We start from the raw sequence: 25,407 nt of genomic DNA on the forward strand, positions 1-25,407 counted from the left end.
GTTTCAGTCTGCCTTCCCAGACTGAATAGGCCAAAACCTAAAAATAAATCCCTGGAATTATTCTTTTAAAAGCTTCTGCTTTTGTGTGGTTTCCAGGTTTCAGTCAACTCTATTTAATTGCCCTGGTAATTCTGAAGTAAAGAACTCAAGTACAAAAGCAGATGCAGACTGGTAATTCCCTAAAGTACCCTTTTCAGGCAAATAGGGAGTTCCTGGGGAAGGACACATCTTCAACCCAGGCAGCAAGAGAGCCACATAGATGAGGTACCCAAAAGCAAGGGCTCACAATGCAACCTGCCGTGGCAAAAAGAGCAGACAGTCAAACATGAGATATCAAAAAAATCTACATAACTAAGTTACCAAGGGCAGGCAACCAAAGAAAGGTGTTCTAGTACATAAGACACAAAAGAGATGTTTCTAAATTAAAAATATGAGAAAGTCAACAAAAGCAAAGAGATGAACATCTGAGAATGTCTTTTAAAATAATAGAAAATAGAAGGAGAAAGCTCTAACTTCAGAAATCCGGGCAGAATTTTAATGAGAAAGAATAAAAGTGAATGTGATTATGATAAAAGGCTTCCACAAATGATGAAACAATTAATCCTACAATTCATGGATTTTAGAGATTCCAAATAGGGCCGGTGAGACAGTTCAGTGAATTAAGGTGCTTGCTGCCAAGGTTGAACCTGGCACCCATAAGCTGCAAGGAGAGAATCCACTCCTGCAAGCTGTCCTCTGACCTCCTCATCCTCATCCCACTCCCAAACAGAACAGACAGATAGACACCCCCCCACACACACAGATATAAACACAGAAAGAGATATAAATAAATAAGCAAATAAATAAATGTAATTTAAGCAGTGATTTCAGAAATTAGAAAGATAGTTCAGTAAGTAAAAGCAGCAGCTGATCTTGCAGAGAACCCAGGTTTGGTTCTCGGCACCCACAAGGTGACTAAAGACTGTTTGTAACTCCAATTCCAGAGGAGCCAATGATGACTTTTTCAAGGTGCTGTGGACTCCTGAACACACATGTTGCACATACACTCACATAAGTCCACACACATAGCAATAACTTTTTTTTTTGAAAAATTAAATGGTTTTTAAATTTTTCAGGCACAAAAGAAAACATGTCTAAAGACTATCAAAGCAAAAGATCTTAAGAGAACCAGAAGAAGACGAAGAAAATGAGTCTATCTAAAGTAGAAAAGCAATTAAAATAAAAGACCTTTAATCACAACGATGACAGAATACAGCAAATTATACATATTTCACACAAAATTAACTAACAGCCAAGCTACATTTTAAGAGTCATGGATGCTGAAAATGACTCTCAGTTGTACTTTCAGTAAAGCTGCATTTTGTCCCAGAGAAAGTTATGCCCATATAGACATTTGTATTCCTCATTAATTACTTTCTCATGGTTGTGATAAAGTACCTGGCTAAAGGCACTCTGAAAAGAAAAGACGTTTTACCTCAGAGTTCAAAGGGATTAAGTTCATCATGGAGAGGCAGCTCTTAACTATGGCGGTGAGATATGACTCACATCTGGGCTGGTAAGGAAGTAGGGGTATGGAAAGAAATAAAATAGAACCCTTCTCCCAGTAATTCATTTAGCACACTCTGCTAAAAGTCCATAACCAACAGAATCAGTGCCAGCAGCAGGGAAACAAATATCCCAACACTTGGGCCTAAGGGAATGACCATACGTTCCCCTATAGTTGCAAACCCTAACAACATAGGCCAGTGTTCATAGCCATTCACAACCATCCCACTGCATGTACGTTCTTCCATGTGTGAACAATTAAACTGTCATAAGCTATGCCACAGTGTTACACGCAGCCCAGGAGAATGTCTAGGGAAAGATGCTCTGAGTGGGTGGGCAGTTCCTAATGGTTACATGCATTATAGTCCAATTTACATAATAATGCACAAATAGGAAAATTATAGAAACTGTAGAAAATCGGACTAGGGGCTAGTGACCAAGGTTTGTGGCTGAGCAGAGGAAGGTGTGAAAATGTCCAACCTAAGGGAAACTACAAAAGAGTTAAGTATGCTCGTCTGGCAGGGTAACACACAGCTGAGGGCTGAGAGGAGTATGGAAGAAGGGGAAGAGGGATGAGGAGAGGAAACAAAGCTCACAGTGAGATCTGAATGCATTCTGAATGCAGGTACTTGTCACAGAGCCTGTGGATAAGAGTCCAAGCCCCAGAGCCCATGGATTAGAAGAGAACACAAACATGCAATATCTAAGTGAATTTCAAAAAGAAAATAGAGAATTTAAAAATAATTGCATAGAAGAAAAAGAAAACTTCAAATTGTCTAAAATAAAAATAAACCATGACCTTTTTAATATTATATTTAAAAACAGCTAACAGGTTCTTCCCTTCTTTGCTCCCCTCTAGAGACCCCTCTTGGAGCCTCTCTCCCTGAACACTGGAGAGTCACCTCTTTTCTTCTTCCAGTTCCTCACAGAAGGGGGAAACTTTAAAGGGTACTAGGATCTTCCCACCAGACAAACGGGAAATAAATGGGTGTTACTCTTAAGGGTTAGGGTAAAGAGGGTTTGAACACCAGTAATGAACACTAATGGCCTTTATAAGTGAAAGGTGCTCCATGCACATGAAGGCTTCCTCTGCTATTTTAGCAGGCATTTGTGTTGGGGAGAAGCAATCAATGAGAGAAAGAGAGAAAGGGAGGGAGGGGAATGGGAGAAGGGGAAGGGAAAAGTGTGTGTGGGGGAACAGAGACACATGGAGATAGAGGGAAGAGACAGAGACCAGAAAGAGGTGGGGGAAAGGGAAGAAGAAAGGAAGTAAGGAAGAGATGATGTGGGATTCCCCTCTGTATGCCATGAATACCATTGGTGAATAAAAAATCTGGCTTGGCCTGATAGGGTAGAGTAGAGTTAGGCTGGGAAAACTAAACTGAATGCTGGGAGAAAGGAGGCAGAGTCAGGAGAAGCCATGGAGCTGCCGCCAGAGACAGACATGCTAAAACTTTGCTGGTAGGTCACAACCTCATGGTGATGCACAGATTAAATGAGATGGGTTAAATTAAAATGTAAGAATTAGCCAATAAGAATCTAGAGCTAATGGGCCAAGCAGTGATTTAAATAATAAGTTTCTGTGTGATTATATTGGGGCTAAGCAGCTGGGAACAACAAACGGCTTCCAACAACAGACGGAGGTTGTTGTTGGAAGAGGGAGAAAGGGAGGGAAGGAGGGAGGGAGGGAGGGAAGGAGGGAGGGAGGGAGGGAAGGAGGGAGGGAAGAAGGAAGGAGATAGGTAGGTAGAAGGAGAAATGAAGGAAGAAAAAATGAACAAGTAATTATTTTGGTGAAAGGATAGTTAGTATTCATGAAGCATTCAAACAGTAAACTCAGAAAACAATGCAAGCACACAATGCCATGACCAGACGTGTGGTCCCCCAGTTCCTCTGCTAAGACTTAGTCATCAGTGCAGCGGCACTGACTGGTGGAACTGTGAGAAGGTAATCAGATGTGACGAGATCAAGATGATGGAGTCTTCACGAATGGGGTTTCCACCATTATGAATGAGGCTGTGGGAATCCCTTGTCTCTTCTGCCATGTGAGGCCACAGCTAGAAGGCATTATCTGTGGGCAAGAACATAAACCTTAATTAGACTCTGGGTCTTCATATGACCTGACACCTCAGTCTTAGGCTTGCAACCCCTAGGCCTGAGAGCTAAACTTCTGTTGTGTATGAAGCACCTGGCTTGAAGCATTCTGTTAGACAACTAATTTTAAAGATTTCTTAAAATGAAGAAGTAGGCATATGGCCCTGGTATATCATGTTTGTGTCGTAGATAAACACTAACCATAAAAGCATCCTCCTACAGCTTGTGGGTTCTGTGTGTTACAGAGCTTCCCGAGCCATCCTGGGTAGACTTAGCTAGCATACAGGACTATCTTTGATATTTCACCCAAACATTCCTAAGTTGGCACCTACACATTGAGACAGACAAGATGAGCAAGACTATAATCATTCCAATTTTGTGAAAGCAAACAGCCTTTGCTCTGAAGCCTGGAGGATCCCAGACTTGTGTAACCACCCGCAGTGGTTAAGAGTTTTTCCTGTGGTCCCAGATCTAACATGTTTCTCCTCATCTGTGATGCTACGGTAGAGGCTGGTGGATGCTATGGTAGAGACTGGTGACTGCATCCGATTCAGCACACAGGCCACACAGCATCATCCAGAGTGATAGCTACTGTCTGTGGGTGAGTCCATACTGTTCCATTTTTAACATAGCAACTTCATTTCCTAGCTGGAAGGTTTTGTCCCACCTTCCTCTAATAGTCACAAACAGATTGCATGAAATTTAAACCCTTCTGCACAGGAGAGGAGATGACTGACAAAACGAAGGGACGGCCTATAAACGGGGAAAGTCTTTGGCAACTCTTTATTTTAGAGAAGATGAATATTAAAGCAACACATAAAAATTAAACATCAAACTAGCATATTATAAGATCAATAAATGTGCAAACAAATTCAATAAATGTGTTTTCAAAAGTAGTACAAATGGGCACTAAATACATGAAGACAATGCTACGCATCTTTAGCCAATAGGAGAATGAAAACCATGCTACAATGAGATCCTCTCTACTCCCAGTCAGAAGGCTATCACCAAGAAAGCACAGAGCAAATGCTGACAATATAGGGGGAAAGAGACATTCATACACTTCTGGTGAGAATGTAAGCTGGTGCAGCCAGGATAGAAATCAGTATAGAATCACAAAATCTAGAGTAGAGGGCTCATGAGACCCAGACTGTAACTTCTGGGTATGTACCCTAAAGGAATCAGGCTCAGCATGTTGCAGAGATGTTAGGACACTGAACTATATACAGTGCTATCCAGGTCAGCCTTGGTGCTCATTGAAGGAGGAATGGATAAAGAAAATGCAGCGTGAATGCACTATTACTAAAACATTACAAAGAACAAAAGCCATCTCCTTTGCCAGAAAATACACCCACTAAGCAAAACAAGTCAGACTAGAGACCCATTAGAAAGACACATACCATGTGTATTCCCTCATAGGTGGAGTCTTAGATGAAGAAAACAAAACATGAAAAATAGAAGATGAGGGAAGGGGAAAGAAAGAAGGGAGCAAGAGGGGGTGTGAATATAATCAGGATAAACAATATCCTTAAAAGAAAATATCAATGAAAACCATTATTTTGTACCTGTAATACATGCTCATTTTAAAAGAAAGAGAGAGAAACTCCCTGGAAATCCAGAACAACAAAGGAGTTTGGTTTGAAGCTTAGATTGTCAAAGGATCACTTTCTAACCCTTGCCTCTAAGGAAAATACTAAGAAATTGTGCAATTGAACCAGTAGCCTGCAGAATGTAGAAAACCCCAAATGCAGCAAGTATAAAATAGAATTCCCTCCCCAGCCTCCCTCTTTCTTCTTCTGTTCTCTTGTTTTCAGTGAACACCCCTTCCATCTACGCAATCCAGATGTTGACTGCCAGCTTTGCCCTCCTACCGTCCATTCCTAGACATGGCCAAGGCCACGGCCAAGGACACAGGCCAAACTGCTCCGTGCCTCTGTTATCTCATTCTTCTTCAGCATTCTGCCTCACTTCCGGCTCTCCCTTTTCAACAGGCTCCCTTCCACTGTCTTCTCTGTTCTTCCCATGTCAGAGACTGAGTTCCATGAGACAGAAGAAGCTACATCCACTTACTCCCGTTGCTAAATTCTGCCAAACCTTCCATCACCCAATTCAAATTCCAGACTGTACAAATGGACCTTGATTTTCTGACCCTTCCCATTGCTCTGGGGCCACTCATACCATTTTTTGATTACTTCAAATCAATGGCTGCAAGACCAAACTAGTGGCAAAATAACCAGGATTACTGGCTCCTTATTTGCAGCAGACTCCCTCGGGAAATGCCTATCCACAGTGGTTCTATCCTGGTCCACCCACTCAAATTTCAGGACATGACTTAAAGCTTCCCTGACTACCTGGGCTGGGAAGAAATTTGCCTCTTCATTTCATAGCACAGAGAGACATGCATCCAACCTGTGCCTGGATCTTGCATGGTGTCTTAGGGTTTTTACTGCTATCAAGAGACACCATGACCACAGCAACTCTTATATAGGAAAACATTTAATTAAGATGGTGGCTTACAGTGTCAGAGGTTTAGTCCATTATCATCATGGCAGGGAGCCTGGCAGACATGGTGCTGGAGGAGTAGCTGAGAGTCTTACATCTTATAGACAGGAAGCAGTCTCAGTGTCAAGCTGAGGGAAGACTGAGCAAAGGAGACCTCAAAGCCTGCCCCCCACACAGTGACACACTTCCTCAGACAAGGCTACACCTACTTCAACAAGACCACACCTCCCAATGCCACTCCTTATGAGAATATTGGGGCCATTTACGTACAAACTACTGCACTTGGCATCTGCCACACCATGATTTTCCGTAGTGTAAATTCTTTTTCATCTTGTTCTACTCAGCAATGGCATTATTAGGAAGCATCTCAGAGTCTGCATGGTGATATGCCCGGCACTCTTTCCGGCCTTTTATGTACTTTTCCTTATTTACCTAAAATGTCAATTACCTGCTGTGCCAGGTCTCTTACTCCGTGTCTGGGAAGAACTACAGGGAATCAAGGAAAGAAGGCAAAATGGGTCTCAACCGCCTCCTCCTACCTCAAGAAAATCCCTGATGCTTCTCGCATTTCCCAATCTCCACGTGGGTTGAGGTGGAAAAGGGAAGAAATCAGTCGAATGAAAATGGTTAAGTTCATTAATTGCAAGCTCGCTTGTAGGACCTGCACGTTTATTTAATCAGTTGCCTAGTAACCCTGCCTGGGTATGATGGGAATCTGATCAGCCAGCCTTGGGAATAAATGATGGGCCGTTCTTTCTACCCGCATTCCTCGCCATGTTTTCGTGTGCTTTCGGCCTTGAAAAAAAAATCTAAATTCTCCTGCCCACGAGCAGGGAGGTTGTGAGGTGGAAGCAAATGCCTGTTGCTTTTGCTGTCTGTCCCCACAGTCCTCCACTGACCCCCCACACCAGGGAAGAAGGTCTCTGAGATTGTGATCTTTCTGCTGGTGTAGCTGAGGTTAAGAAAAATCACCCATATCTGTTTCCCTTATGGAGTAACCCGTGCCCCAGTTGCTTGGCTCTCAGACCCATTATCCCATATGCACCCAGTCAGGTTTTCACAAAACATATGAATTAGGTCTCCTGTCGTAGGCAGGAGAAGGGAGGTAAAGCAAAGGGAGCTTCCAGCTGTCGGCTTCGGTAACGTGAGTTACTGTTTTAGTGACCTTAAGCAGAGAGAATAGATGCCAAGTTTAATCATGTAAAACCAGCCCAAGATAAACTGTGCAGTGTTGTTTCTTGTCTGGAAAGAAGGGGGTGGAGGAGAGAGAGAGAGAGAGAGAGAGAGAGAGAGAGAGAGAGAGAGAGAGAGAGAGAGAGAGAATCAGACACTGACAGACTCCTGACAGGCTCCTGAACACAGCATTCTTTGGCTCTAGATTTATTGGGGGATTTGGAGACAAGAATTTGCCTGTAGGTTCCCACCTCCCTTCCTCTGTTTTCCTGGATGGTTATTTTGAACATCCTTCTTCTATCTTTGCTCACACCCCTCTTCCCATCTGTATTCAAGCCAAATAAAGAGGAAACGTTAATGAAACGAAGCCTGTGCTTCTCCTTTGATACATCATGACCACATTTCTATACTATTATACAGTAGAATATCTTTTACCCCCTGTTCATTGGTCTCCATGGATAAAGAAAGCCCATCTTCCATAAAGAAATCCCATCAGGTATCTTTAGAAACCCTCCATCAGCGAGATGCTCTGCCCTCACGCTGTGCAAAAGCTAATCTAATTAAGACAGGATCTGCTAAATTTAATAGCCTGCTATGAATTTTTACAGACATCTGGTAGCTGGAAGTTGGAACGGCTCTGACATATCAAATTCATATTGTCCAGAGGACCAATATCAGGGTCATTTTTTTTTCCTTTGGGGAACTGATATTGTTCGGGCATGATGCTCTTTCTAAACTGTGATGTCCTACAGGTAAATGCCATGGCAGGAAGCTCTGGAATTGAGTTTCCTGCCTCTCCGTTGCCCATCTGTACAGAATAAAGAGCCACACTTCGAGGCACGCAGAGTGCATACAGGGATTCATGCACATACAACCTGTGCTCAGGTAAGTGAGTCCCCGTTCACTGTGGTGCTGTCTCTCCTGGCTGCCAGAGTTTTGAGCAGAGATGCCCCACCCCACCGAACCTCCCGGGTACCAGAATGCATGTATACTCACAGGCAACCTTCTTTGTCAAACAAGGAAAAAGAGAGGCAGAGCCACCCAGTAAAACATGTGAACTGGCCATATTTTGTTCTGCGGCTGCTGAGAAACAAACTGTCTAAAAGGCTTTGAAGAGCAAAGTAGAATTTGACAAGAAGAGATTTTTTTCTTAAAATTTTTATCTGATGGAGCACGCCCCATACACATTAGACCTGAGAATGAATGCTCTTGTGCAATGACAAATAAGATAGCCCCTCCCCCTTTGGTCTAGGTAACCACCATGCTTTAAGTATAATTAAGCATGTCGTCTAAGTTGGTGCTCAGCACTTCTGCTGGGTTCTGTGCGGCACCCGGAGCAAGGAGTGGATAAAGGCCAGGCTGACTAGCTAGTTCTCAAGATCTGATATGATAAAGAAATTTAACTCCTTTCACCCATGCAGTCTGATCTCCTGCAAGAGAATCCAGGATATTCCCTATGTAGAAGGACAAAATTCCTCTGGTATTGTTAGATTCCATTGCATGGTGGGGAGGGGAGCAGCTGGGTATTTAACACAAACAAGAAAGTGAAAAGAGAGAATGTCTTTTTGGTTGCTGACTGCCATACAAGCTTGTGTGTTTCCTGATTCTTCTGCTTGACATAAAATGCTGCCTGGGATATTGGCCTCTTTAACTGCTCTGTCTCTTAAGGCAGCTCAGCCCTGGTCTGTAGGGGACCAGACGCAATCTCTGTGCCCTAGAAAAAGCTGCAGGAGAGCACAGGATCACCTCCTGCACAGAGGCTCCTGTGACCACCAGGGATAGATGAGGATAAAGATGTAACTCACCTGCCGACTACCCAACCTCTCCCAGCTGTGCTTCCAGGGTTTTGGTCCTTCTTATTTCCCAAAGTATCCAGGTTAGGGCATCCACTCTGCTTTTGTGGCTGGCAGGTCCTGGATTCAGCAGTGCTCTCATAAACATTATTGTCTGTGTTGTCACTGGTGACATCTGGCAGCAGGCAAATGTCTTGTGCTTTGCTTGGCTCACTGTCTGTTTGTCCTTCCCAGCCCAGCCTGGAACGCAGAAAGGGCAGTGTGTGTATTTTTAAATGAATAAATCAAGACGGTGATTGGTATTATTCCCCGGCATGCTAAGCGACCCGAGAGTCTTTTAACTCTGGGTCCCATCTGTTCCAGCCTGTCCCTTCCTGCCACTTGCTCCCTCATCAGCAGGCACATTTGTGTCGACACAGGCCACACAGGAGACATAGTGTTAACCATGAAGAATGTGGATGCAGGAGCCAGATCTCAGGGGTGAGAGCCCCGTGTGCCACTTACTGGTCGTTTAACCTTTCTGGGCTTCAATTTCCTCTTCAGGAAAATTGGGACTATAAAAGTTCTTAAATCATGTGTTGTAATAGAGACAAAGCAGTTACTATCTTGAAATGTTTGGAATGACACTAGTGTATAATAATTGGCATGTTCATGTTCGCTGAATAAATAAATACATAGCTGTTTCTAAGGAAAGGTCATGCTAATTCACGGGTGAAGCTTTACTCTAAGAGCGAACTGGTGTCTGCTGCCAGGAGATATCTGAAGCCTTATTAGGAAGTTCAAAGTCACATTTGGATTCAAGGTTCTAGAATCCTAACAACTGATGATGTAAGCCATGATCCCCAATAACGGAAAGGTACACACCCGATTTCTGCTATATTCCCACATGCTTAGAAGTTTTGCAATTGTCCATATTTCAAAGATTCAAGGAAACAGGTCATAAGGTTATCCAACTTGAATAATGACTTTTAAGAGGTTTATGTACTTGATCTTATGCTAGGTGCTGAAACGGAAGAATCAATAGAATAGTCAATCCACGCAAGGTAGTAATGGACCTGGAAATTTAAGTAAAACCAGCATAGAGTCATAGAGAGTAAAACACCAAGCAATGGGAGCACAAGGAGGTGGCAGCTGAGGTGACCCGAGGAAGGAACTCAGCAGGACCCCTGAGCGATTCCTCTCTCTGTATAAAACCTTGTGTTCCCTCCATTTTATGTAGTGCAGACAACTAACCGAGGGAGCAGAGTAATCAAGGAGGTGTTTGCAGACTTAGAGCAAGAATCAACATCGTACCTTGTTCTCAGAGGAAAGACAAATCAGCAAGATTTCACTGGCCACCCTAGCCTACTGCAGCCAGACAGATCCAAACCAAAGCTCATGGAAAAGCAACCCAGAGCCTGGGGGAGTGATGTTGGTAAAGACTGGAGATGACATACACCAAGAAAGCAGGGAGCTTTGCCCCCACTTCATTAATAAGAGCTTTTTCTCATTCTTCCAAGTAATTTTCTTCAATCCTTCTATCCGCACATGCAATCCTCCCCTCTCCCCACCCTAGCACACTGATCTTTAATACGTTCTACTTGTCTTCCTACAAAGTCTCTCATCTTTTCTTCTACAGTGTCTGCTGCATTTAGTAACTAGTGGGATATCAGTAAGGCAAAGGCATTTGTTACTTGAGCAAAACTTAAAGAAAAATTCTAACTGGCATTAGTAGGATACCACTTCAAACAAAAGACAGCATAATCTTTTCAAGTGCATGTGAAATATTTACCAAAATAGATTATAAAGAACAACACAATAAAGGTTAAACATACAAGTCATGTCACCCATCCATATTGAAACAGAACTAGAAATAATAAAAGACAGACTTCTTTAAAAAACAATCTCAAAATACAGACATATTTTCAAAATCCAACAAGTAAACTGAGAAATATTTTTCTCAATAAATAAACACACACTACATAAAAATCCATGGAAAACAACTAGGAAAGTGTTTATAGGGGGATTTGTTTCATTAAATTCCTGCACTAGGTTTTTAAAATTTCTGATGTCAATTATTTGAGCATAGACATAAATAAGAAAAAAGACAAACAAACCACAAAGTAGAAGAAAAGAACAATAAGATAAAAGTATAGAGCAATAAAATGAAAAATTTAAAGAAAATCTTTAGCATAAAAGATGAATGGTTTTTTAAAGATCATATGAAACCTCCAATGAGTGATTAACAAAAAGACAAAACTTATCAATATAAACAGAAAAATAGATACTGTAATAGTTTCTACATATTAATAATAAGAGAATATAATGAGTCATTAATTAGCACGAAAAAATACTATGTACAATTTAATGTTAGTATTTTTGAGAAGCTGGATAAAATAGACTCACATTCCTGAAATACACAAACTAACAAAGTGCATTCCAAAAGAAATAGATAATCTGAGTAGTCCTATCTATTGAAGGCATTGAACTTATGGGTAGATTTTTTTTTCCTCAAAGGAACCTTTGGATCTAGATGACTTCCTGAGTGAATTTTAACAAAGAAGCAGTGATCTGATCGCACACACACTTTCTGGAAAGCCAGAGAGACAAGAGCATGTGTTCTCATCCACTCTATCTCATGAAGCTCACAAGCTTGCTATTAGAAACAGGAGAAGTTGTAAGAAAATAAAACTCAGTTCCAATACCAAAGAAGCACACTGACAAATAACCTTAACAGATATTTAAAACATTGATCTGGATCTGGTTGCACATACCATCGTCCCAGAATTTAGTGGGGTGAGGTAGGAAGATCTTAAGTTCAAGGCTAGCCTGGGATAAGGAGGGAGACATTGCTTCGTTGTTTTTTTTTTTAATTTCTAAAATGAAATTTGGAGATAAATGAAAAATTTATAAATATTAAGGTAAATTGGGGTTTATATAAGACATCAACTAAAAGGGTAGAGTTTTTAAATCAATCCAATTAATCATATGAACAGCTGAAGAAAAAATATATTTCTATCGATGCAGTAAAAGGAGACAGAGGCTGTTTATTGGTGGCAGTAACTGTGTTCTATCCCTAGTTCAGCCAGAGTATTGACTAAACACCAATGCCCTTTCATATTAAAAGTCTCAGTAAACCAGTGCAGGAGGACCGCCCTCCATCTATAAAGGTGGCATTTATAAAACTGCTCCACCTGACACTGCTGAACTGGAAAGCATGGACTCTCCCCTGAAACTGGGCACAAGGCCACTTTCTGCTCTCACTACTTGTATGGAACATTGTGTTGGGGGACCTTGTCAGTGCATAAGGCGAGAAAATAAAATGAAAGACTTTAAATTGGAAAAATAGAAAGATGGTGACTAACGAGCAAATTTGTAAGAACACGAGGTTAAAGTGTCAATCTAAAACTTTGATCACTCTTCTGAGTAACACAGAATTGAAAATTAAGATAAAAACAAGTCTATAAAAGGATGAAAAACGTAAAATGGGATAAATTGAACAAAGTACAAGCAAACGTTTTGACTCATAAATTGTAAAATGTGGCTGTGAGTCACATAAAAATATCTAAACAATTATATCCTGCTCATGGTTGGGAAGGCTCACATATACTAAAATGTGGTTTCTTCCCAAATTGATATACAGGCTCACTAGGGAATAAAAATCCTTTTTAATGTAATAATTTTAGTAATCCTTTGAGAATTCCAGATTTGTGTGAAATATGTTTAGATCCCTATCATTCCCCACTCACCCCACTCTCACTCTGTCCAGATCCACAGCCCAGCCCTCCCAACTCAATGTCCTCCTTTGTATTTCTCCTTAATAACTCACTGACTCCACCATTTGCTGCCAACATGTGCACAGATGTGGGGTGGCATATACACACATGGACAACTGGAGCACGGTTGATCGACCAGGGGCCACACCATTAATAAAAACCTATTCTTCTTTCCCAAGAAGCCATTAACTGTCAATAGCCCTCAGCTGCAGGTGGAGTGTATTCCCCAGTCTCTCCCCAGATTCTACTGTTGACTGGTTTGATCTTGTATAGGTCTTATGCAAGTGATCACAGCTATTGAGTTCATGAGTGGGGCAGTTCTGTTGTCTAGAAGACACTGTTCTGTCTGGGTTCTCCCTAACACCTGACTGCTACAACCATCCCACACACCCCTTTTCTGTGTTTCCCTGAGCCTTGCAGGTAGTGAGTTTGATCAAAATTCTAATACATTCATTTTTAATTGTAGAAATCAGATGTTGATTCTGAAGAGTATACAGGAGTACAAAGAGTTTAAACTATCCTTCAAGATTTGAGCAATAAAACCAAAATCATAGACCTAACACTACTTTATTTCATAATCTTTTAGGACAGCTTGTTATTAGTATAATTTATAGGTATAGATACCTATATTGCAAAATAAAAATCTAGTGGTGAACCTACAAATATATGACTAATTAATTTTGACTACAATGATTCAATGAATGATATATTTCAATGGTAAAAGGATAATTTTCCCAACAAATTGTGTTGAGGCAAACAGATGAGCAGGAGTGAGCCAGTCTCCAAGACAGTCCCAGTAATTTCTTATTTCATTTTATTTTATTTTACTTTAGAGGTCTTTGTGTGGCTTTCTCTCAATTATTTGGAGATGACTTATGTGACAATCAGAATTTGACAGATAGAAGGTGCGACATGTTCAGGTAGAGTCTGATTTTCAGGGTATGAAATTATAACATTTTTTAAATTTCCCTGATCAAAATTTTTAAATAACTTCTTATCTTATCCAAAAAACTCAGGATCCAAAGGTATTAATAAAAATGTTTTCTGAGAAGCTCTCTGACCACATTTTCCATCCCTGCCTCCCTTACTTTGTTGCACATGGACTTCACGATTCCTCAAAATCTGCCTTGATCTTGATAGCTCAAACTTGCCATTCAATAGTCGTGTGACCCTAAATTCTATTTCCCTGAAATGATTTTATATAGTCATCAACAGGGGATACATTTACAACTTTAGACTATGCATTGTATATCTGATCCGCGCTGCCATTCAGTCAAGTGAAATATCTGTTATTGATTATATTGGGCACACAAAAGTGCCTATGATGGGGCGGAGGGCATGTCTCAGTTGATCAAGTACTTGCTGTGCAAACACTAGGGGTAGAGTTTATAACCTCCATAGCCCTGCAAAAGCTGGGTGGATGTGGTAGATCACCTATAACCGCATTGACCAGGAAGATCTGGTTAGCTAGACTTGCCAGGTTGATGAGGTCCAGGTCCAGCAACAGACCCTGCCACATAACAGAAAATGGAACATGATGGAGAAAGACACCTGACACCAGCTTCTGGCCTCCACATACAGGTTCACACATAGGTCCCTACATTTGTGAACACGCACACACACACACACACACACACACACACACAAGTATATCACAAACATACACGTGCAAAAGTGTTGAGCAGAAGTGGTTGGGAATGAAAGATAGCAAGGAGCGAGGTCTTTGGGTCAATTTCTTTTTTTCCTCCTCTTGTCTTTCCTGAGTATTTGGGTTGTTCACTCAGCATAAAGCCCTTGATGCTGTCCTATCGGTACCATCCTTGTGTGTCAGCACGGAGAATTTACATGGCTACCATGAGCTTTCTTCATCTTAGTTACATGAAGCTATTTTCTAGCCCCCAGAGTCCATTACTGTACAATGTGTTTCCCCAACTCTCAAAATACATACTTCCACTTTAGCTCAAAAGACTGTATACTAAAGTCAAAACCATAACTCCATGATCCTCCAAATCGGATTTCTGTGGTTTAAAAGTCTCAGTGAGGAAATTCCTGAAAATAATTTCTCAACTGGAAGAAGACTGGTGCTGGGCCACATCCTCTGATAGCCCCCAGGGATGGGTGTCATCCCCACTTTCAGACTCCCCCCCTTCAAAGAAATCTGTGCATTAGATTCTCGACTTTCACATCAATTGTGGAAATCTCAGACAGACACAGAAAGAAAAAAATCTTTCCGGATGTGCTGTACTGTGATGTTTACCGTTTTGAAAGCCTCCCTTCTTAGTCTGCTGCACAGTAAATCACCCATTTGCTTCCCTCAAGTCACTTCTCATAAGAAGAGACTCCTGGAGACGCCACGGCAATTCTGTCACTCCCAGGTGATGAGCTGGCACAGGACGATTTATCTCTACCATCCACCAGTATGGAAAGCTGGTGCTGCGCTTTTTAATATGAAAAAAAAAAACAGGGAGAAAGTTGCAGCTCTGACTTGTGAATTCATCAAGAGCTGACTTCATGAAATCTTAATAAATGCATTCAAGCAGGGACTGGGTGTAACTCATTCAGGCAAACAAAACGCATAAGGCAACAGGAAGCCTTAAAAAAAAAACCCTAAATTTATATGGTCTAAAAATTTAGTCAGCGTGGGCAAAATAAATGCTATCATTTCATATTGTAGACACAGAGCTGCAGAGGTGCAGAGAGGCAAAGGGGCGCCACGTGAAGACAGTGATGGAACACGGGACAACAAACCTTTCTGCAAGGATAATGTCCTCATTTCATTTCCGTGGCTGAGATAAAACACCCGGACAAAGAGTAACTTTAGGAGAGAAGGGAGTTATTTGACTCACAAACTCAGCATGAAGTCCTCTGCCGTGCAAAAGCCAGGGTGGGAGAGGCTGGTTGCATCCACAGGGAAGAGCAGAAAGAAATGAGTACATACAGACATAGACCTCAGCCAGCTTTCTCTACCCACACAGTCCAGTAGCCAAAACCAGAGAATGAGGTTGCCCATTCTCAGGCTCATCTTCCCACAGCAGTTAAGGAAATCAAGACAACCCCCTCTCAAAGATGCCTGTAGGCCAGCCTTACCTACACAATTCCTCTTTGAGACGAGGTGACTTCAGACTGTGTCAAGTTGACAATTAAAACTGACCATCACCGAAGCCAAAAGCTGTCATTGGGTTTGTTTAAACAAAGGCAAGAGGCATTTTGCCCCAGACTTATTATGGTGGGAATCCCTTTATCAGATATTTTTCTAATACACGGAGGTTACAGATGTGTGACAGGTAGGAAGGGCCGAATTTGCGTGTATGTTTCCTGCACAACTTGTTTTTCTTTTTCTTTTTTCTTGTAAACGTATTTTCTTATGCTAACAACCCTAGTTCCTGCTAGCCTCTCTCTGCCAGTGTCCCTGAGTCATGTTATATGTACTGGAATGTTCTCCTAGGACTTCCAGGAGACTGTTGCATCAGGCTCACAGCCAGTGGCGGCTACAGTCTGACTGAGGCCAGCCCAGTCAGCGGGTAAGCAGGGCAATGGAAGATGACTGTCCCTCCCAGCTGCCATGAGAGCAGCTCTGAGGAAGCCTTCCTGCTCTTCTCCTTCCCCCAGGTGAAGAAGTTGAGCCTTGGCCAGGTGATGTGCTTGACATACCGACCTAGTGGGGTGCAGAGCCAGACATCAAACCTTAAGGAAACTTTTCTCCTGCCAGGTCTCCTACATCCTACCACTAGACCTGAAATCCTGCCATTCTGGTCCAGCTCTCTTGTCCATGGGGAAGTCTGATACACTACATGTGGTTCCGTCTGTACCCTGCAAAATAACGGAGACTCAGCATGGCAAGGGGGATGCCAAGTCTAGTCACTAAGGGGTGTCTGTGATTGGCAAGGAAGACAGGATAGGTATTGGTTCTGTTTCTATACCCACAGGCACCAGGCTGCCACAGCTCCCATCTCATGACTGGCCCATGCGTGCAACGGAACTGAAACTAAGCAGATAGCTGGCATCACCTTCCATTGGAGTAAGAGCATCTTACATCTGAAACTCTTCACACACATAGAGAGTGGGCACAGAGCCATGGAGACACCAATGGCACTATTTGAGCCAACGGTCACTTTATCTTTCTATAAACATTTTATTACTAATTCATGTAATATGAAACTTTCACTTAGAAGGACTGGGGAAAACCACCCACCTGTGAGTATGCAACTGGGAGAAATGTAATACGAATATAAGCGATCCTATTTTGGTCACATGTGGTTAATTTTTCATAGATAAAACACTGAGGAATCCAGTATGGAAATGTCAAAATTGCCTCAGAGTGAAAAACTCAATTTGAATATTTATGTACATGTTTCAAGTTGAGGCAGTCCAGAAACCTGTTTAATAAAGACAAAGGATTCTGCTGTTTGTGCATTTTAATTTGTAAAACAAAGAACATTCCATAAGTGTGGTTTAGTTATATTATCACACACTTTAATTTATTATTCGTGCATCTTATTTTCTATAACCCAGACAGGATGAGTGTTGCAAAATATCAACATTGCCACCAATCAAACCACTTGCAGCACAATGTGGGTTAACCAGTGCACCCTCCAAATGGAACAAGGGCGAGTGTATATACATAGACATGCATGTGAGAGAGAAAGAGGATATTTTTACCAGTCAAGATAAAAATAAAATGAAATGGGCCAGAATTGTAGGATGCATTTAACTTTTTAAGCTTTGTGCCACTGCCAGATACTTTCTTATGCTTGTTTGTCAACTTGAATTACAGAAACTGGGGCCTGGCTGCTCCTGTTCCCTCCTGCTCCCCAGTGTCTAGGTTCTTTGTAACTGCTCATCTCTCAGATGTACTGAAGTTTGTGGGTGGGGGGATTCTCTCTAGCTCTTTGCACACTTGGTCTTGGAATATCATGGCCAGTATGATTGACAGTACTGTAACTCTTTGCTTTAGGCTGTCCCGTTTACATGTGTGGTGTAGGATATCCTTCTGCATACGTGTTGCTTTTATTAGTTAATGAATAAAGCTGTTTCTGCCAGAAGCAGAGTAGGGCAAGGTGGGAATTCCAAGCAGACAGATGTAGAGACAGAGTAGGCAGAGTTAATGAGAAGCCATGTAGCCGCTGGAGGAGAATGATGCAAGCTGTCAGGCAGAACCTTCCTGGTATACCATGAACCTAGTGATAAAATGTAAAATATTAGAAATGGGTTAATTTAAGATGCAAGAGCTAACTAGAAATACGCTTAAGCTATTGGCCAAACCGTATTGCAAATAATATAGTTTCTGAGTGATTATTTCAGATCTGGGCTGGCCAGAATGAATGAGCCGTCTTCATCTACACATGTGTGTTTTTGTTTGTTTTGATTGTTACCCTGTGTGTATGTGTGTGTGCACTTTAAGCGTGTCAAAATATACAGATTAGTATATTGGTAACATTGCCTTGTGATTATCTACAATATCCATGGTCAGAACTTCCTTCATCTTGCAAAACTAAAACACTTGTACCCATTAGATATGAATCTGTAATTCCTCCCAGCCACAGACAACCACCGTTCTCAACCCTCCATCTCTGTGATTTTGAGTAAACACTTGTAGCCATTAAACAAAAAGTCATATTTCCTCCCAGTCCTAGACAACCAACACCCAACCTTCTATCTTCTATCTCTATTGTTTTAAGTCTTGTGTACACTTCTTAAGAGGACATCAGACCAATCCCACCTATAATTGAGGCCATATGCTGTTTATTTTTTCGTCACCAGTTCATTTAACTAAGCACAATGACCTTGACACCCACCTGTGTCAGAATTTTCTTTTTAGGAAACATAATGTCTCATTGTATGCCTTTGCCACATTTTATCCACATGATACTTGGGTCACTTATCTCTTCCTGGTAAACCCACCTTGGGTTTCCCATTTGCTTGTTTCCATTTTGACCACCTTTAGACATGGCTGGTCTTCTCCAGTTCCTGAGGTCTCAGCCACTTTCTCTTGAGTCTACCATGGAGTCCTCTAGTGAACATGGTGTTATGTGGGGCATACTCTCCTTGCTAGGGCAGGCAGAGGAATAACTGATCTTAGAAATTGAGTGCTATCACAGAGTCAGCTTTCTTCTGAAACTTTAGCTAATTTGGGTTAAAATTTAAGAAACACACCCTTTCCCTGCTTAATAGGTTGATGCTTCTTATTTAATAGGTCAAACTGAGGGGCATGTAGCTCTGGTACTGACCCGTAGATTATTTTATAAACATGGGCACTGAGAACACTCTTACAGGAATTTAATAGCTTCTTTTCATTCGTTCATCCATTCACAAATCTGTACTGAGTTCTTATTGTTTGTGCCATGTTTGAGGGAATAGTAGGAGCCTTACCCAGGGCTTTGGCTATCATGGTGCTTGTGATCTCTAGCCAGATCATAACTAAATAAATAGTAATGTAATTTCAACATGAAAGTGTGCCAGGTATAATAAAAACACTGAAGAGTTTGCCACCACAACAGCTAGCAGCAAGGAAGTCTGATAGAGATCCCCATGTGTGTTCCAGGGAGAATGGTAGATAACAGGTAAATGGATGTTTCTCTTTTAGACTGGCCTGGAAAGAGTATGGAGAATTACATGCAAGAAAGGGCAGTAGATATGGAATAGGTTATTCTCATATCCTTCCTTTATGTTCATTCATTCAGTCAGTCAGAGTCAACCAGTCAATGCTTGTAACATGAAGGGCTGGCTTATTTGGGTTTTCTGTCCTGCCCAGTTCCCCCAGCTGTTTAGTCCCAGAGAAAAATCAACCACACAGAGGACTCTATAAGTTATAATGCTGATTGGCCCATTAGGTCAGGCTACTCATTAACTAACTCTTACATCTTGATTAACCCATTTATCTGATCTATTTTTAGCCATGTGGCTCAGTACTTTTTTCAATGGGGCAGCTCACATCTTGCTGCTTTGGTGGCCTTGGCGGAATGGGAAGAATCAACTTCCTCCTCCCCAGAATTCTCCTGTTCTCCTTGCATCATTTCCACTTCCTGTCTAGTTTTCCTGCCTACAACTCCTGCCTGGCCAATCAGCGTTTATTTAAAACATGATTAACAGAATACAGACAATTCTCCTGCACCAAATGCTTTTCGTTGTACACCAACTATAGGAATGACAATCTTAGACACTAGAGCTACAGTGATAAAACAAACACTAACCTCACCTGTTTGAAGTTTATATCCCATTGGGAAGACACAAGAAATAAAAACACAAAGTAAATAAAACAAAATAAAACATTGGTGTATGCAAGGGCTAAGAAAAAAAATCCAAACACTCACAATGACCCATAATCACACTTTGAGGAAACCTTAAACAGGGTTGCCAGGTAAGGCTTCTTGGAGAAGAGTCTGAAAAGATGATAAAGAATGAGTTGTCTGAGAAAAGGAGAAGGAAAACACCGTGATCAAAAAGCAACAGCCTAAGCAGATGGATGCGGAAGACCACTGACTACAAAACAATTGGATGGAATGAGGGATTTGTGTCATAGGAAAGTCAGCCAGGCCTTGGCAATGGCATCAGGGGTTGTTGTTCCTTTTCAGTTTGTTTGTTTTCATATGTTTTTGTTTCATAATCTGAGAAGTGATTCGATCTGATTCATATCTCAGGAAGAATGTTCTTGCTGCTGTGTGGACCATGGCCCAGAAAAGTCAGAGAGAAACAAACCGAGAAGAAGATAGCATGCCTTCCTGCTCTTGTTTTCTTTGGGTGACCCCAGACTGTAAGCTCCACGAAGGAAATACTGTTGTTTGGTTTTGTTCCCCACTGCACTTCCAGGGCCTGACTGTGCCTGGAATGGAGAACACACTGGAAAATACTCTTTGTTCTTATTCAATGGGTCTGCGATCCTTTGAGCAACACTCTGCAAGCGTTGTCTTCACCACTTGAGATCAGGACTGGAGGAGATTTGCTGAGACAGTATCTGCAGTGGGCTTGCCTCGTTTTCACCAGACCTCGGAAGTCTCACGGACATGCACTCGTATCCAACTCTCAAGTGAGGATTGAATGTTTGGGAGCAGCAGTGAGACTGTGGATCACTACAGCTTCATTACCTTTGCAAAACAGACCACAGGGCATTTACTTCGTGCGCTGAAAGATCATCATAAAACTAAACCTCACTTGTCAAAACAAACAAGCAAAGTAAATTCCAGGAGGCATTATATCTTCAATAGCTAATTGAATTGCATTATTTTTACAAGCTAATTCATAAAGCTGATAATTCATTATGGCACACCCTTTCGTAAATGTACTGTGTGGGACACTACAACATTCATACATCAATGTAGGTGTGCGAATAACCATACCAATCCCTCGATGAAAGTGTTTTATTCTCATCTCTGTTGAGTGAATATGCCACCTGAATAATTTACTTTTTATTCCCCTCCTAGGAGTAATATTCTAAAGGTAGAAGTTTAGATAGAGAAAACTGAGAAAACTAAGTGGGATTAGAGTCTTCTATACTTTAAAGATTGAAGTGTGTATGTATTTGTGTGTGTGAGTGAGTGTGTGTGTGTGTTTGTGTGTGTTCTACATGTATGCAAGTGTGCAAGTATCTGAAGGGTCTAGAAGAGGACATCGGATTTCCTGGAGCTGGAGTTACAGGTAGCTCTTACAAAGTCACCTGATACAGATATTGGGAACTGGCCAGTGTCCTCTGGAAGAGCAATATGTCCTCTTAACCAGGGATCCATCCCTCCAACTCTACAACGATAATATGAATAACTACTAGTCATTTAATTTGTAATAATATAAAGCATTTGGTATAGAAAGTTCAATACTTCACATTCTTGAGCCCGTTCGTCACCCAACATTCAACCACTCCAGGCTTTAGCATCTCATGACTGTGGGGTTTTGTTCTGTTTTTGTTTTTCTAATTTAATGGTTCATATCCTAAGTTATTGCAACTTTTAGAAAAGATGAGTACTTCCAAAGGGGTCCTTATGCAAAACATGCTTTGACATGATTTAACACCACAGCACAAAGAGCATGTTAGATATGCAGCTTCTCTTCCAACTCTGAGTTTCTCCTGGATGCATGGTGTTAGGCAAGGAAATTATTGATGCTAATGTAAAATAATGCTTGTTATAAGGGTGACCGGGTCAGTATCCCAAAGGTGTTTCATCTTTATAAATGAGTAAATATAAAAAGACTCAAACTTGATTGAGATCCCCTTCCCCCCGCTAACTTTCAATTTGACACAGCATACAGTCACCCCAGATGGGAGTTTCAAGTGAGGGATTACCCAGATCAGACTAGCCTGTTAGCATGCCTGTGTGGGATTGTTTTAATTATTAATTGATATATGATGACCCAGCCCACTGTGGGAGGCACAATTCCCTAGGCAGATGATAGACTACATGAGAAAGCTAGCTGAACATGAGCCTATAAGTGAGCTGGCAGGCAGCATTGCTCCATGGTGCTTGTTTCAAGTTTCTGTTGAGTTCCTGTGTGACTTCCCTGAGTCTATGACCTGGAAGTGCAAGCCAAACACATCTCCCCTTCCCACCAAGTTGCTTTGGTCATGCTGCTCATCATAGCAACAGAATGTAACTAGAACATGAACCAGCTGGATTCTTCTAGAATATTTTGTGCCTGTATTAAATGGAAAGAAAAATTCATTGTAAAACAATAATATGCATCTTGATTATAATTAAAGCTTTGAATGGGTCATATTTCATGGGTATAAACATCATGTATCAGGTTAACATTATAGCACAAAGAAAACAAAGGTTATAGGGATGGTTGCTATGTGGTCCTCTCTGCGTGTATAAAACAACAGCCAGATGAGTAAAACTACCAAAGGCATCAAGTACCTCGAAATGGCCTTGAAACAGGAACCCAAAATTAATGGTTTCCTTTCCTGTCATTAATTGTTTAGCCACTTGACTTATTCAACAACCCCATTCTGATTGTTACCGAAGGGAGCTGTGCTGGGAACCTCAAATGGACAGAATCTCTGGAGGAAGCACTGCCCTCAAGGAACCAAGAGCTGAATGAAATGCTGGCGTGAGGCTAATGAGTTATCAGTAGGTGTCCTAGGGGAAGAACTATCACCATCACCAGTGGTCAAACCCCAGCCCGATATGAGTTAAAAAAAAAAAAAGATTTAATTTCTGGGTTGCTGGAGTCCTTTGATAAGGGTATAGAACTGGTTTATCATCTTTTTCAAATATAAGGGAATTAATTGCCATGAGGTACGTAGACACAGACAACCACAAAGGGTCTCCCATCTTTAGCAATCTCTAGGTAACTCTCAGTACTAGAGAGATGGCTCAAGGGTAAGTATGCACCACCCAAGTTTGATGACCTGAGGTTGAGTCCCATCCACCACCCATGGAAAAAGCGAAACGTGATCACACACACATCTGTAACCCCAGAGCTGTTGGGGGACAAAGTTAGGGGCACCACTGTTGCTCACTGTGTCCAGGTTCAGAAAGAGACCCTATCGCAAGAGAATAATGTAAAGATTGATAAGGGTCAGGCAATGTCCTCCTCTGTCCTTCCTGTGTGTTCACAGTCACACATGCCAGGGCGTATACCATACACACAGACAATATTCACATGATAGATACATACATACATATATAACACACCCCAAAATGTACCCACACATAAAGTGGCCTCAATGTATTGCTGGACTCAAGTTCATAATTAGTGCTTGAGGTGGAGGCAGAGTAGCAAACTGGAGGAGCAGACCCCACGAGAAGTTCCTGGCCCACCCCCAGCACCCAGGTGAGTCGGGTCTAAACAGACCCAAGAGTCGAGTTACTCCAAGGGGAAACAGTATCCACATGTCCATCGCCTACTTCACCCAAGTAAAAAATAAAAAAAAATCTAATCTGAATAGCTATCCCGGGCCCCTCTCAAATTTTAATTCCAATTTTCGTCAGCTTGGAGGTTTAAAGACTGGGGGATAATTCAAGGAAGACTGATTTATCTTATTTCTGCCAGGGGAGTCAATTAGCCTGTGAGCAGGGGATGGACTCTGGCTCTGGCGCTTGCTGAACACAGCGTGGGAATAGGTGGAAGGGAAAAGCCGAGTTGACAAATGCCTTCACGCACCAGCCCAGGTACAGGCGATGGGGACCTCGAGTGAACCTCCACTCCACTAATTAGGTGCCAGTGCCGGGGCTTGGCACGGAAAATAAAGGGTGGGGAAGCTGGAAAGTACCCAGAGGACACAGCGCCTGTATTCCACCGGCTCCAGGAACTCGAGATATTTGTGCTGTGGAAACAAAACTGGGAGACAAAATCAAGCACCTGTGTCGGCATAATAAAGAGGAGGGCCAGGCAGAGGCGGCAGGGCAAGGTGAAAGTGTCAGATCTAGCAGAGGACGGGGTTACACTGCTCCCGGATGCAATCCCTTCTCCCCACACCCTGGGCTTGGGGAGGTCAGTGCGCTGGTAGAGATGATTTCATTACTGCCTGGCGTGGAACGTCTGACCTGCTGAGCACGGGGAGAGATATCCAAAACCCTCGGGAGTCACATGTCCCCTGTCACAGTCCCCTAAAGCAAGGAGAGCTCCTGCTCTTCTGCTGGCCATAACCCTGAAGCCTTCAGAGGGTTCACAGCAGAAATGGCTGGGTCCCAGAGCCCAGAGGGGAAGCTGGCTCTCGGTGAATGACAGGCCTAAGGCAGGTGCTTCAGGAGGTGCCTTTTAAATTTTTTTAATAATAAAAGAAGTGCAGAAATAATTTATAAATAATTCAAAAGCTCAGCAGAAGTACATAAAGTACAGACTATTGGTGTCCAATGCGATAGTCGCAAGCACAACGTGTAGCTTTCCAGCACAGGGAACGCTGCCCAGGGCTGTGAGTCTAATACATCTGGATTTCAAAGGCTCTGGAGGCAAAAGGAAGACCGAAAAAAATATAACATTAGTAATCATTTTATACAGACTATCTGTAGAGATGATAATATGTTGTGTAGATTCTATTAAAATATATACTACTAAACCAGCACCATCTGTCTTTATTTGCTTTTATAATGAGGCCATGAGAAAAATTAAAATTAAATATGTGGTTTAGATCCGTGGCTTTCATTGCATTTCCACTGAGCAGTGCTGAACCAGAAGATAAAATGAAAGTTCCCCTTACTTCCAGCATTTCTGTTGCTGGGGAAAGCACTTGATAGGTTTCATCTTCTTGGAGATTTTCTTTGATACAAACACAAATGAAAACAAACCAGGGCTGGGGCGACGGCTTGACGGGTGATGGCTGGGCAAGCCCAAGAATGGACTTTTGCTCCCCAGATTCCTTGCAAATGCCAGTTGGCTGTGCAGGCTGCATGTCATCATGGAGTTCAGAAGGAAGAGGTGGGGCATCTGAAAGCAACCTGGCTAGCATGACTAGTTGTGTGGATGAGTCTGGTTAACTGGGAGACTTTGCCTCAGTTGTGAGGCAGAAGAATGACTAAGAAAGTTACTCCATGTGAGCATTAGACTTCCATATACACACAAACACTCCCCATGCATGCACTTTAAGCATTTCATATGTGCTATTCTGAAAATGAGTT

General features: G+C 42.0%; 1 long non-coding RNA gene across 1 annotated transcript in view; it reads right to left on the minus strand.

Moving 5' to 3' along the window:
• Nucleotides 1-25,407, minus strand: part of LOC146895794 (uncharacterized) — a 140,652-nt gene that overhangs the window by 92,719 nt on the left and 22,526 nt on the right. Inside the window, exons 2-3 of the long non-coding RNA XR_015739466.1 lie at nt 9,120-9,347; nt 3,475-3,616 (exon numbers count right to left, since the gene is read on the minus strand). This is a non-coding gene — a long non-coding RNA (uncharacterized LOC146895794). The remainder of the gene's footprint in view (nt 1-3,474; nt 3,617-9,119; nt 9,348-25,407) is intronic.

This window comes from Myodes glareolus, chromosome 1 (genome assembly GCF_982192425.1).
Source record: "Myodes glareolus chromosome 1, mMyoGla1.1, whole genome shotgun sequence".
In the NCBI taxonomy this organism is placed as follows: Eukaryota; Metazoa; Chordata; class Mammalia; order Rodentia; family Cricetidae; genus Myodes; species Myodes glareolus.